Source organism: Heterocephalus glaber, unplaced genomic scaffold (genome assembly GCF_053883595.1).
Source record: "Heterocephalus glaber isolate CG9 unplaced genomic scaffold, H.glaber_assembly_v1.0 deba00001625, whole genome shotgun sequence".
NCBI lineage: Eukaryota > Metazoa > Chordata > Mammalia > Rodentia > Bathyergidae > Heterocephalus > Heterocephalus glaber.
In genome coordinates, this window is record NW_028258392.1 from 164,485 (window position 1) to 179,467 (window position 14,983).

The 14,983-nt window shown below is 37.1% G+C and overlaps 1 protein-coding gene across 5 annotated transcripts in view; it reads right to left on the reverse strand.

The window, feature by feature from the left end:
* Nucleotides 1-14,983, reverse strand: part of LOC147822404 (adhesion G protein-coupled receptor V1-like) — a 48,102-nt gene that overhangs the window by 28,259 nt on the left and 4,860 nt on the right. For 4 of the 5 annotated variants that reach the window (XR_015445713.1, XR_015445712.1, XR_015445715.1 and 1 more), the window contains exons 4-5: nt 4,066-4,439; nt 3,401-3,484 (exon numbers count right to left, since the gene is read on the reverse strand). The exons of the other annotated variant lie outside the window; for it this stretch is intronic. The gene's annotated coding sequence lies outside the window, so the exon portion shown is untranslated. The remainder of the gene's footprint in view (nt 1-3,400; nt 3,485-4,065; nt 4,440-14,983) is intronic. 5 annotated transcript variants of the gene reach the window in all.

Here is a 14,983-nt window from a genome sequence, read left to right on the forward strand (position 1 = left end):
GGTGAAGGGTGCACAGGTAATGTGGAAAAAAGAAGAAGATACATCATATACACAGGTACAAGCACCCAATGATAAATGTAAACATACTGTATACCTAAAGTGTATCAATAAAAGAATTTAAGAAAAAAAAGTCTACTGGCCTACCTTGTACTTTGAATCAATCTTTTCCCAAGCATGACATAATAATATGCAAAGATTATTTGGAAAATATTGTTTTACTGAGTTATACAGTTTTTCTAAATGTTGACACATGTCATCATACAAAATAATCACTGTCCATCTTATCTGAAGTCTTTTAAGTATTGAGAAACAGACAAGCTCACTTTGGCAGATTACAAAATGCAAATTTTCATTTGAAAGATAAAAATTTTTATTTTCCATAAGTTCTCTCAGTTGTTTTTCAATTAATGAATGGCTTACTCCATTCATTTTCATGAAAATGTCTGCCATATACTCTAGTCTGAAAAAACAAAATTTGTCATTTCTTTCAAGTAAATGTGGCATTCCATGGAAACAGCAACTACTTTAACTCATGACTCAAAATCTGTACAAAGTACTTGCCTTAAGATACCCATGATGGCTGAGTGTGGTGGTGCATGCCTGTAATGCCCAGCACTAGGGAGGCTAAGGCAGGAGGATTGCCGCAAGTTCAAAGCCACCCTGGACTACATAGTGAGTTCAGGGCCAGCCTGAACTACAAAGGGTGACCCTGCCTCAAAAAAATCAAAGAAAAAAAAAAAAAGATACCTATGATGTTCGGAGAACAGAGCAGAAGTACTTTATTTGTGTCTCTCATTCCATGACAGGGAATAATCAAGAGAGAAATTTGTGGGTCAATATTTTTTAAAAACTAATATTTTTATTGCTCCATGAAATACATTTGCAAGTGAAATTAGCACTTCCTAAGCAATGGGTGTGTGGTGGTGAATAATGTGCACCTAGACCTTGTGTCCTGCAAAGGCAACAGAAGCCAGCAGGCTTGACCACCATTTCTTAGCAATACAAAATGTCAATAAAATGAGAAAAGAAAACATCTTAATATCATTAACGAGGGCTGGGGATTTAGCTCAGTGGTTTCGCCACCTGCTGCGCAAGCAAGTGCAATGACCAGAGTTCAATCCCCAGTAGGGAAAAAAAAAAAAAAAATATATATATATATATATATATATATAGGGTTTGACTTTGTGGCCCCTGTGAAAGAATCTTGGCAAATGCCAGGGATCCTCAGGCCCCTGAGAATGACTTCAGTAAGCAATCAATAAATACTGGTTGAGAATGACTTCAGTAAGCAATCAAATACTGGTGGTAATAATGATAATAAAAATATTAAAGACTCTTGTCTTCAAATCACATCAAGATAAAAGTAGGAGTTATATGTTTCTATTCTCAACATTTTCAAGAATGAAAATCCTGTAATCTTCTTGGTAATCAAAGCTCAAAGATAAAGCCTCATGTATCTGGGAGGTGACTGGATTACAGGGGCATCCAACTGACTTGCTGTGAGAAAGTGGGGTCAGGTTGAGGACAGGTCACTGGGGGCATGGCCTAGAAGAGTATACCCCGCCCCTGACTTGCTGCTTTCTGGCTGCCATGGCATGAGCAGCTTTTCCTCCACTGCCTCTCTGTCATGCCCTCCTGCCTTGCAACTGGGAGACTATGGACTAAACACATGAGTCCAAGTAAACCACCCCTCCCTTACATTACTGGTGGCAGGCACTTTGTCCTAGCCATGAGGAAAGTGACTAAGACAAGCAATGAAAGGGTTGACAGGTCTGGTTCCAGTTCAGGAATGGACCAACAGGGACAGACAAGTTTGCATAACTAATGACTAGACCAGCATCACCAACTTTCTACCAATGGAATGTGCAAGGCGAGCCACCATTGAAAACTTAACTATATTGCTCCAGAAAACCAGAGAAATACTAAAAAACCATTCCTTATTTTAGGAAGGTTTAAAAAGTTTTCTAGGTACTTTTTTTTTCAGTTTGGTTGTTTATGTAGTTTAACTAAATCTAAATGTGTCTAGTATCTGAACTGTTATATGCCTTTTCATGATTTAATATTAAAATACATATTCCACTTTGTCTTGGTACTAAATATACAATAATGGACAAATAAAAGCTCAGTACATGCATTGCTCTTACATTTTTATGACAGAGGGGTAGCCAGTAAATAAGTAGACTTACAAATAACAAAGAATTTGAGAATGTGATCAATGCTACAGAAAAATTAAAACTATGGATGGATGAAGTGTAACAAGCTGGGAAAAGATGATTCTTTACTTTAAATAAAATTTTCACTGCAGCAATGTCTTTGAAGCTGAGACTCCAAATATGATGTAGAGAAAATATGAGACTCCAAATATGATGTAGGTGGAGAGGCTACTGAAGGCTGCTGCCTTGAGACTGGAACTTCGACAAGACAAGTCAGACTGACATACACTGACCAAGAGACAGAACAACCCCAGATGGGTCAGAGCCACAGGTAGGGACTAGGTTTGAAGGGAATCTCACCTGACATGACACTATGGTGGTTCTTGCACCAGACAAAAGCTATCTGTCTTTTCAAGAATAGAGATAATAACATTGAACATACAGACAAAAAGACAACAGGTTAGGAGTCACAAGACATGAGTTCAAATTCTAATCCTTCCCTTTGTATCTTAGAAGCAAATAGAAAATTAAGATTCATTACCACTAATAACCATCAAGATCTGAACCAGGCATCTGGCTCGATCTTGTTTCATTTAACACAGTTTAGATTAGTTATTTCCTGGGCTTCCAAACCTCAGATATGGAGAGTAACAGTATGTTTTGCACTTATACTATGGATTATCTGGAAGGCAAATAAAATTAATCTGTAAAAGGTTTCTGATGGCTGAATATCCATTTCAAAGCATTATCACCACAGGCAAGCATACTTCCTTTCTAAGCTGTAGGTTTACATAACATTTTTGTCCCTGGTGTAGAATACTTTACTTCTGATGTAAAAAAGACTACCCTTTGAGGATCTGTCATGATTGTTGCCAGGGGTAAAGGGGCAACGTGACATTCCACAAAGCCAGGTGTGCCAGTGTAAGTGATCTATATATTTTTGGGGGGCCAGGGATTTAGCTCAGTGGTTCTGCCGCCTGCCTCGCAAGTGCAAGGACCTGAGTTCAATCCCCAGTACCAAAAAATTTTAAAAAATAAAAATATATAAATAAATAAAAAGTGATCTACATATTTTTTTTCCAAGTTCTACTCATCCCTGTTTTTTTTTCCATTTTTATTAATGCATATAAACTGCATAAAATATTGGATTTCATTGTGATATTTTCATATTTATACTATGTAACATTACAATCACATCCATTCCCCCTTAATCATTTCAACTTACATATACACCCTTCTAAACATACCAGAGTCAACTTGCAAAGGAAAAGGCTCTCTTGTTTCTTGGCAGCCTTTTATGAACATCAACCTGTCGCTGTCACACACAACACCTGTGAAGTAGTTTCATGAGATCTCAAGTTACCATATAGGAAATCAAGATGATTATGAATCTTTGAAAACTTACAAAGAATTGATAACCATGGTAAAACAATCTAATGAATTACACTGGCCAAGAAGTCTGATAAGAAAGGCATTTACACCCAGCATGGAAGAATGCTGTAACTCTTTGTTTCACAAATGAAAAATCACATTGGAAGAAAGTTGCTTTTATAATTATTTATAGAAGCTATCAGACATACTATTTCACTTACTTATATGGTATCCAAAACAGTAGCCAAAACTAAATTGCCTGTAGCATATAATTATGCATTCTTTTAACGTGCATTAACTTTAACGCTGTTAAGATTTATTTGCTGACTTGTTATTAATTCTTGTCAATGCATTAAGCTTATTTAAACTGTGACCTCATAAGAGCAGGGACTGTAATTCATATTTGCAAACACTGGCTCTAGCACACTTCTGGATTTAGTGTAGTTGCCTGAGCAATCTTACCAAATGAAAGAAAGCTCAGTCTCAAACAGATCCACTTGAAATGAATTCCTAACCCTAAATCTCTAAGCTTACTACTTACCTCTGGTATACAAGCTCTTGTGAAACCGAACAGGCCATTGGCATTGTCACTCTTTTGTATTACTAATCTTGCTGTACTATTGTCTTCAGAAATGTGAGCTCCTCCATACACAGAGACTAGTTTAAGAATGAATAATTCTTCTCCTTCCTCTTCATTGTCATCTCTTGCAGAAACAATAAATGATTTGTTGGTTTCTCCCTGCCTGAACTCCAGATATCCAGAAATGGGGTGTAAATCATCCTTCGCAGGCATAGCATGAAACTCATAAATTTCTTCCAGGGTCAGTTTCCGTTCATAGGCCCTCACGTCCTGCAGCACACCTGTAAATCTGTCATGGCCATTCATGCCTGCCCCAATTCTCAGTATTCCAGGACCTGAAATTAGACATGGGTTTAAATGCCACAATATCCACAACTATCCTGTCCTAAATATCAACTGTGATTCAGAAAATGGGACTGATTTAATGAAATATATTTGTGATGTGTAACATTTGCATACCTGCTATATAGTCAAATAAAGGTTACGTTCTATTATGGTCCAAATGACTAAAGTAACCACTAGGATTTATGATATTTTATACTAAAAAAATTGGTAATCTGCAAATTAAATGATGTCCTTAAAAGGACCGTCTATCAGTCTGTCAAAAGCATTTGACAGAAAAATAACTAACACACATTATCTATGCATGTATGTGGCATGATAGACATTTGGATAAATATTTCTTCTATAATATTTTTAATCAACTTGCCCATTGAAAAATAGAATGATTGGCTGGGGATTTAGCTCAGTGGTTTCGCCGCCTGCTGCGCAACCGCAAAGACCCGAGTTCGATCCCCGGTCCCCCAAAAAAAAGAAAAAAAAAGGAAGAAAAATAGAATGATTTAGCTCAGTCATAATTTAAATGTCAGTATTATTATTATTTGAGAACTTCAAAGCTTAATGTGTTAGAAACTCACCCTGAGTTGGAGAATTCAGCAAAAAAAGTTTCTGTGGATCAAACATATCTTTACCATATAATAAATAGAATAAATATAGAATTGGAAATATTTCTTTCCAGAAATATTATATGCAAGTATTAGAGACTTTTTATAATAATAACATGCAGCCCAACTCTATCACTGTAACTCAATATAATCATTTGCAGCATTTTACCAGCTCTTATATCTTTCCTGTTCCATCTGTAATAACTCACATAAGACAAAAGCTTGGTAGTGATTTTGGAAAAAAAAAAAGTCCAAGTAATGCTTCCTGTTGATGGTCTCAGTGAAAGCAGCTTACAAGTCCCTACGCAGATGGCTTTTAGGGCAGTCATGCGTACTGCACATTCAACAGCCCACTGCAGTTCACCACCTTCACCACCACTGCAATATACACTCAGGGTACAGAAGCGATCATGTCTCTTTTAGTTTTATTTCCACGATACACTAAAAAGAACACTGACATAGGAGTTAAAAGCTTAAATTCAAGTCTTGGCTGTGAATGCTGCCTATTTACCAATTTTGACTTCTATTTCCTTATCTATTAAATATGCAAGGAACTATAGCAAAGTCCAATTTTGGCAATATATGTAGAAACACCTTATAAATGTAAAATACTCTACAAATTAGAGGCACTGGGGCTGGGAATTTAGCTCAGTGTCATTGCACCTGCCTTGTAAGTGCAAGGTCTTAAGTTTGATACCAGGTACTGCAAATTAGAGGCATTCTAAATGCTTTCCTTCTATCACTAATCCTCTGGAACAAACACAATCAGTATTTCTCTAATTGTAACTACTTAAGTTACAAGCTAAATAATCCAAAATACAAAAGCTATAAAGATATCAGTACATACATAATTTTCTTATCCATTCAGCTGTTAAACAAATAGATTGACTCCATATCTTGGCATCTTGCTTCCTTTCCTCACTGCTAGGACAAAATACCCAACACCCAAAACTGAAAGTAGTAGTTTATTTTAGCTCACAGTTTAAGGTTTTAGTCCATATTTGGGAGGGTCCAAAGCAGAACAGCATGGTGAAAGGGCTTCGGCAGAGGAGAGCTGATTATTAGTGATGTTTAGCACTTTTTCATATACTTGCTGGTCATTTATGTAGCCTCTTTTGAGAAACATGAGTTCAGATAATTTGTGTATTTTTTAGTCAGGTTTTTTTTCTGTATAGTTGAGTCCTTTATATATTTTGGAAATTAATCCCTTGTTGGATGAATAGTTTGCACATAGTTTCTCTCATTCTGTAGGTTGTCTCTTCACATGTTGATTGTTTCCTTTGCTACACAGAAATGTTTTGTTTCAAGTAATCCCATTTGTCAATTTTGCTTATGTTGCCTGGACTTTTGAAGCTATCAAAATTTTTTTTATCCAGACCACTGTCCTGAACATTTTGCTCTATATTTTTTTCAGTACATTGAAAGTCTCAGAACTTACACATTTAAGTCTTTTTTTTTTAAATTTTGAATGTGGTGAGAGGAATTTAGTTTCTTTCTTCTGCATATGGATATCCAGCATTCTCAGCACCATTTTTTGAAGAGATTTTCCATTGTCCAATATATGATCTTGCTGACTTTGTCAAAAGCCATTTGGCTGTGAATATATGGACTAATTTCTGGTTTCTCTATTCTGCTCCATTGGCATATGCATCATGTTTTTATGCATCATGCTGTTTTGATTACTATCATCTTGTAGTATTCTTGGGGTCAGGAATTATAATGACTCTAGCTTTGTTCTTTTGGCTCAGGATTCCTTAAGCTACTCAAGGTCTTTTGGTGTTCAAATTTTACAAAGTTTTTCTTTTCTGTGATGAATGTCATGGGTATTTTAATAAGAACTGCATTCAATCTGTAGATTCCTTTGGGTGGTATGCATATTTTAACAACATTAATTCTTCCAATCCATGACCTTGAGATGTCTATTTTTTTCTGTTTTAAATTTCTTCATCAGTGTTTTATAATCCACATTGCAGAAATCATTTACTTCCTAAGTTAAATTTATTCTCAAGGTTTTTATTACTATAGTTCTTTGAATGGGATTGCTTTATTGTCTTTTTTCTCAGCAATTTCATTATTGTGTATCCCCAGTGCCACAGGGAAAAAGCTACTAATTTTGGTATGTTGACTTTATTCATCACTTTCAACAGGGTTTTTTTGTTGTTCTTATGTTGTTTCTTGTTTTTTGTTTCTGGTGAAGTCTCAGATTTTTCTGCATATAAAATCATGCTATCTGTAATCAAGAATAATTTGACCTCCTTTCCTACTTGGATCTCCTATTTCTTATTTTATTACTCGAGCTAAGACTTTCAATACTATATTAAATAAGAATGTTATATGTGGACATTCTTGACTTGGTTCTGGTCTTAGAAAAAAATGAGTTCAGCTTTTTCCTATTCAGAATGACATAAGCTACAGGTCGTCATTATTTTTTGCTTTAGTCTTCTTATCAGTAGATTCTTTCTCTATGTAATTGTTGATTGTTTTTAATCATGAAGGGATATTGGTCTTTGCTGAATAGTTTTTCTATTAAGATTATCCTATAGGTTTTAATATTTTATTCTGTAGATTTAATATGCTTATCAATTTGCATATTTTGAATCACCCTTACAATTCTGGGATAAATCCCACATGAGTATGGTATACAATCATTTTATATGCAGTTAGATTCAATTTTCGAGAGGATTTCGAATGTCTTCATTTCAGGCTGCTGTACCACACCCAGCGCAGAGGAGTAGAGCCCTGTCCAGAGCTGAGGAGGTGAGCCTTTTGGCCTACCGTACTGCTGCCCCCAGTGCAAAGGAGAAGAGGTCCCCAGAGCCGAGCAGCTGAGCTTTTTGGGCTGCCATACCACCGGACCCAGGGCAAAGGAGCAGAGCCCCACCCAGCACCAAGGAGGTGAGCAGCAACCCGTTTCCCCACTGAAATGAGAAGACACATAAACAAGTCTCAAAAACAGACTTACAGATCACGTAAAACGAGATGGAACAATGCGATACTCAACCACATGGCCTCCCTGAACTGGCAACAGAAGAGGATCTGGAAAAAATTAAATCAGAAATAATTTCTCAGATAACAGCAGAGATTGTGGCCATAGTGCAAGACATGATTAAGAAATCTAGAGTAGACACAGACTAAGAAAATAGAGGAGCTCAGGAACATGATGGAATGCCAACATAGGAAACAAATGAACTCCATAAAACAGATGCAAACAGATTCCCAGGGGATGAAAAACTCCACCAAAAGTCTACGCAGCAGAATGAGCCAATGTGAGGACAGAATTTTAGATACAGAAGATAACATTGCAATTAGTGACCGGGAAAAGAAAAATTTTCTTAAAATAGTAAGGGACCACAAGAAATCAATCCAGCAGCTGCTAGACCATACAAAGAAGAATAACATAAGACTGATCAGAGTCAATCCAGAAACATGGAGAGAGTGCAGATGACATAAAAAAACTGTTCACAAAAGGGATGGCAAAAAACTTCCCAAGAAGGGGAAAAGAACTTGACATACAGATAAGTGAGGCATATAGGACTCCAAATACCCTTGATCAAAAAAATCTACACATAAGCAAATAATAGTTAAGATTTTAGAAACTCAACAGAACAAAATTCTACAAGCAGTTAGAGAAGAGAAACAAATCACGTATAACGGAAAGCCCATCAGAATGACAGCAGAATTCTCAATGCAAACCCTCAAGGCAAGAAGAGCTTGGAGTGACATATTCCAAGCCCTAAAGGAAAACAGCTTCCAACCCAGATTGATGTACCCTGCAAAACTATCTTTCAAAATGGATGGAGAAATAAGATACTTTCATGACAAAGAGCACCTTAGGAACTTCATGAACCCCAAACCAGCACTTCCAAAAGTTTTAGACAATATGCTAGGAAAAGACAATGAGGATCACAACCCCAAGAAGCCCAGCAGAATGAATCCATCAGGCACAACAAGAAATTAAACACAAAGGGGGAGAATCCAACAAAAAGAAAAACTCATGGCAATGATGTCACTACGTATCAGTTATAACCATCAATGTAAATGATCTCAATTCATCAATCAAAATATATAGACTGGCAGAATGAGTCAAGAAGCAAGATCCAACAATATGCTGCATACAAGAAACACACTTAATTCAAAAAGAAATTCACAGACTGAAAGTTAAAGGGTGGAAAACAATACTCCATGAGACAGGAACCTGAAAAAAAGCAGGTGTAGTTATCCTCTCTGCAGATCAAGTGGATTTCAAACCAATACTGATTAAGAGAGACAAAGAAGGACACTACATCCTTGTAAAGGTAACAATCCAAGGGGAAGAGATGACAATCATTAATATCTATGCACCAAACACTACTGCGCCCAACTATATAAAACAAATATTAACGGACATGAAAAATCACATAAGCACTAATACAAGAGTAGTGGGGAACCTCAGTACCCCACCCTCACAAATAGATAGATCAACTAGACAAAAAATAAACACCAAAATACTAGAACTCAATCGAACTCTTCAACAAATGAACTTAGCAGATGTTTACAGAGTGTTCCACCCTACAAAATCTGCACATTCTTTTCAGCTGCACATGGGACATTCTCCAAAATAGACCACATACTTGCGCACAGTACATGTTTAAGTCCAAAGGAACTGAAGTTATCCCCTGTATAATATCAGACCAAAGTGTGATGAAATTGGAGATCAATAGCAAAAGAAACCGAAAGAATTTCATAAACACATGGAAACTGAACAACACACTTCTGAATAACCAATAGGTCACAGAGGAAATTAAAGAAGAAATCAGACAGTGCCTACAATTAAATGACAATGCCAATCCAACATATAGCAATCTATGGGACACAATGAAAGCAATCTTATAAGGGAAATTCATAGGAGTGAATACTCACATGAAGAAAACAGAGCGAACCCAGTGAAACCACCTTATGCTGAACCTCAAGTTTCTAGAAAAAGAGCAGGACAAACCCTCCCTCATACAAGGGAGGAAATTATAAAGATCAGAGCAGAAATCAGTGGAATGGAGACTAAGAGAATGATACAAAAAAAATCAATGAAGCCAAGAGTTGGTTCTTCAAAAGAATAAACAAAATTGACAAACCTTTAGCCAACCTTGTCAGAAAATGGAAAGGCCCAAATCCATGCAAGTAGGAATGAAAGGGGTGAAATGACAACAGACCCAGCAGAAATCCAGAGGATCATCAATACCTACTTCCAGAACCTATACGCCAATAAAATGGAAAACACAGAAGAAATGGACAGATTCTTAGACATGTATGAATTACCAAAATTAAACGATGACCTAAAAATTCTAAAAAACTCAATATTAACCAATGAAATTGAAAATGTAATTAAAAACTTATCAACTAAGAAAAGCCCAGGTCCTGATGGCTTCAATGTTGAATTCTACAAGACATTTAGAGAGGGACTACTGCCACTACTGTTTAAACTCTTCAATGAAATTGAAAGGGAATCAATACTCCCAAATTCATTCCTGGAAGCAAGCATCACCTTGAGTCCCAAAGCAGAGAAAGACCCAACCTAAAAAGAGAACTATAGGCCAATCTCACTAATGAATGTAGATGCAAAAACCCTTAATAAGATACTGGCAAATAGAATACAGAAGATCATCAAGAAGATCATACACCCTGATCAAGTGGGATTCATCCCAGGGATGCAAGGATGGTTCAACATACACAAATCAATCAATGTAATACACTATATCAATAGAGCCAAGGACAAAAACCATATGATTATCTCCATAGACACAGAAAAAGCATTTGACAAAATCCAACATGCATTTATGATAAAAACCCTACAAAAAATTGGAATAGATGGTCTCCACCTCAATCTGATAAAAGTCATCTATGAAAAACCAACAGCCAATATCATACTAAACAGTCAAAAACTGAAATCCTTCACACTAAAATCAGGAACAAGACAAGGATGTCTACTATCACCACTCCTGTTCAATATAGTTTTGGAAACATTAGCCACAGCAATTAGACAAGAGAAAGAAATGAAAAGAATAAAGATAGGAAATGTAGAAGTCAAACTGTCATTATTTGCAGATGACATGATACTCTATACAGAAGAGCCCAAGAATTCCACCCAAAGTCTTCTAGACTTAAGAACGAAATTCAGTAGTGTAGCTGGATACAAGGTCAACACCCAAAAAACAATAGCTTCCCTCTATATGAACAACAAACTCACTGAGACAGAAATAGGGCAAACAATTCCTTTCACAATAGCATCCAAAAAACTGAAATGCCTAGGAATCAACCTAACAAAAGAAATCAAAGACCTCTTCTCTGAAAACTATAGCACTCTGAAAAGAGAGATTGAAGACGATAACAGAAAATGGAAAGACATCGTTTGCTCCTGAGTAGGAAGACTCAACATAGTGAAAATGTCCATACTTCCAAAACTGCTATATAGATTCAATGCAATCCCAATGGAAATTCCAGCAGCATACTTCAGGGACCTTGAGAAAACAATCCAAAAATTCATTTGGAACAAGAAGAGACCTAGAATAGCAAAAGCAATTCTAGACAACAGAGACATGGCAGGGGATATCACAACCCCCAACTTGAAACTATACTACAAAGCCACCGTGATAAAATCAGCATGGCACTGGCAAAGAAACAGAGCTGAGGACCAGTGGAACAGTTATGAAGATGCAGAAACAACTCCAGACACACTCAGCCACTTCATCTTCAACAAAGGAGCCAAACACCCTCACTGGAGGAAAGATAGCCTCTTTAACAAATGGTGCTGGAAAAACTGGGTTTCAACTTGCCAAAGATTAAAACTAGACCTATATCTCTCACCATGCACTAAACTGAAATCCAAATAGATTAAAGGTCTAAATATTAAAACAGAAATGCTGAACCAGCTGGAACAGAGGTTAGGTAGAACCCTTGAAGACACTGGTGTAGGAAAAGATTTTATGAACAAAACCTCAGTCACCCGTGAACTAACACCAACAATCAACATGTGGTATCTTTTCCTACTGAAAAGCTTCTGCACAGCAAGAGAAACCACCAGCAGGGTGAAGAGACAACCCACAATGTGGGAAAAAATTTTCACCTGCTGTTCCTCAGACAAATGTCTACTATCTTGAATCTATAAAGAACTTTAAAAAATCAGACCTCCCGAATTTAAAGACCCAATCCAAACATGGGCATCTGAAATGAACAGATATTTCTCAGAAAAAGAAGTAGAAATAACAAATAAACATATGAAATAATGTTCAACATCACTGGTCATTCGAGAGATGCAAATGAAAACAACGCTGAGATTCCACCTCACCCCAGAAAGAATGGCTGCTATCATGAAATCAACCAATAACAAATGCTGGCGAGGGTGTGGAAAGGAACCCTTCTCCAATGTTTCTGGGAGGGAAGACTGGTGCAACCACTGTGGAAATCAGTATGGAGATACCTCAAAGAACTAGGGCTAGAGGTCCCATTTGACCCAGCTATTCACCTGCTGGGGATCTTCCCCAAAGAATTAAAAGAATCATACCACAGCGATGTATGTGCACCCATGTTTATAGCGGCACAGTTTGTAATAGCTAAACCTTGGAAACAGCCCAAATGAACATCAACTGGAAATTGGATAAAGATGTGGTTGTTTTTATAAAATGGAGTACTACTCAGCCATGAAGAAAGAGAAACTAGAGACATTTATAGCTAAATGGATACATCTTGGGCCATACGCTTAAGTGAAATAAATAGGACACATATGTGTAAATATCAAATAATTTCTCTAGTGTGAGAAACTGAAAGTATAAACAAAGATTAAAATGAATAATTGATAATTTGAAATAGAAAAAGGTCCAAAGGTGTAGGGGTGGTGGGAGGGGAAGGAGAAAGGGAAGAAGGGAAAGGAAAAAGTATGAGAAAAGAAAAAAAATGGAAACAAAATTTATGTAAATATGGAAGGGTGGAGGGGATGAAGAGTGCACAGGCAATGGGGAAAAAATCAGAAGGAAGATGCATCATATACGGGTACAAGCACCTGATGATAAATGTAAACACATTGGATACCTAAAATGCACCAATCAAAGAACAAAAAAAACCACCACTGTTCTTATGGAGGTTCTGTTTCTTTTCTTCAATTAATGTTCACTGGGTTGTTGTAAGCTTTGGGTTTATTTCTAGTTTTGAAAGTATTGATTTCGATAATTTTCCAAGTATCCTCTCCTCACTGTCATGCAGAAATGAATTATTTAACTATTCAAGAAATTCTGCCTCCTCCCAAGACTTTGTAACAGTATTTCTTCAGGTTGTCCCAAGTCATTTTAAAACCATCAACTTTAATCTTAAAAATTTCAAACATTATTTCCCTTCACTAACAAAATCAATTCAAATTCAATTAAAAATTGCAATGCTGAAATTCCCAGACAGGCATCTCCAAATCTATCCCCATATAACTTTTGACCCTGGGCGCCTTTCAAACACTTCTCAAAAGATATACTCATTTCATATTAGGATGGGCAAACCATAGTACACAGACCGTTATTTCACTGGCTGGAAACTAAAAAAGATCTCTACTGTTCTTAAAGATTGTGAAAATAAATTTTAAAAAGATGAAGAGTGAGCATGTGGCTTGCAAACTTAAACGGTTTACTCACTGGATCTTCAAAGAAAAACATATTTTATTTGTGGTGGTGCTGGGACCTCAGGGCTTGCTGCCTGCCAGGCAAGTGTTCTCAGCCCCAGGATGACACTTTCTATCTACTACACTTGGAACCACTCTGAAATTGAAGTTAAAACTTCACTGAACTCCAAAAAGATGTGTCTCTGCTAAGGCTTCATTAACTGTAACAAATACAGTACCAGAAACTGTGTTGCTCAACCACGCTAGTACACAGTATTGTTTGAAAATTATATATACTGGCAAACTTCTTACATATGGTACTTAAATGGAAAAGATCAACATGCTAACAAATCCATCCAGCTTCTCAATGATCCTCAAAATTGTTCTGACTCTCACAACCACTCATGAGAGAGAGAGAGAGAGAGAGAGAGAGAGAGAGAGAGAGAGAGAGAGAGATTATGCTAATATTCCAAATGCATAAAGTAATTATCACAAGAACGTCTGTGCTGAAGCAACTGCTCTGGATTCCTTTTTCCCACTCTGAGCTCCACACTCTCCACCCTTTCCCCCATCTCAGGCTCCTCACCCTGAATCCCTGCTCCCACCTCCAGCTCCTCACCAGCTAACCTGCTCCCATTTCCAGCAGCTCACCAAAGAAGGTGAACCAGTTTCTTACCTTACTAAAACAAAACCAGTGAGAACAAGCTCTCTTAACTTCTTTTAGAGCTACTTTTACATTCCCCCTAACACTTCTCTATATAATTCTTGCTCTTGTATTCACCACCTCAGAAGAGAGAGCAGCTCTCCTCCTTCCACAGTTAGCTTCACAAGTTGTGCCCTTCATTTTCCCATGCCAAATATTCCAGACTTTGCTCCTTCAAGTCTTCCCTTTCTTGGATCCTCCATCTCACTCCCTCCCCTGAACCTTTCCCTTCAGTCTTTCCTTCTCCTAGAAGCTAAAACTCTTCCCATGAGCCAACGGCCCTTCCCCCTCTTCCCATTCAGTGACAAGGTTCTTGGCCTACTTCCATTTTTTTATCCTTTTATTGGTACATTTTAGGCGTACAATATAATGACATTCATCATTGCAGATATGCACCTTTACATACTCTCTTGGTTCTTATTTTTTCCCCTTCCCTGCCCTCCCTTCAACCCCTCCATCCCTCCCTATTTACAAAGACTTTGTTTCTATTTGTTCATTTTCTCATATTAATTCCATTCCCTTCTTTCCTTTCCCCTACCCCTCCTATTTCCACCTACTTTTCTTATAAGCTTCCATAATTCTCTTACTTGACCAATGTTTCCATTATCAAAATCAATGGCC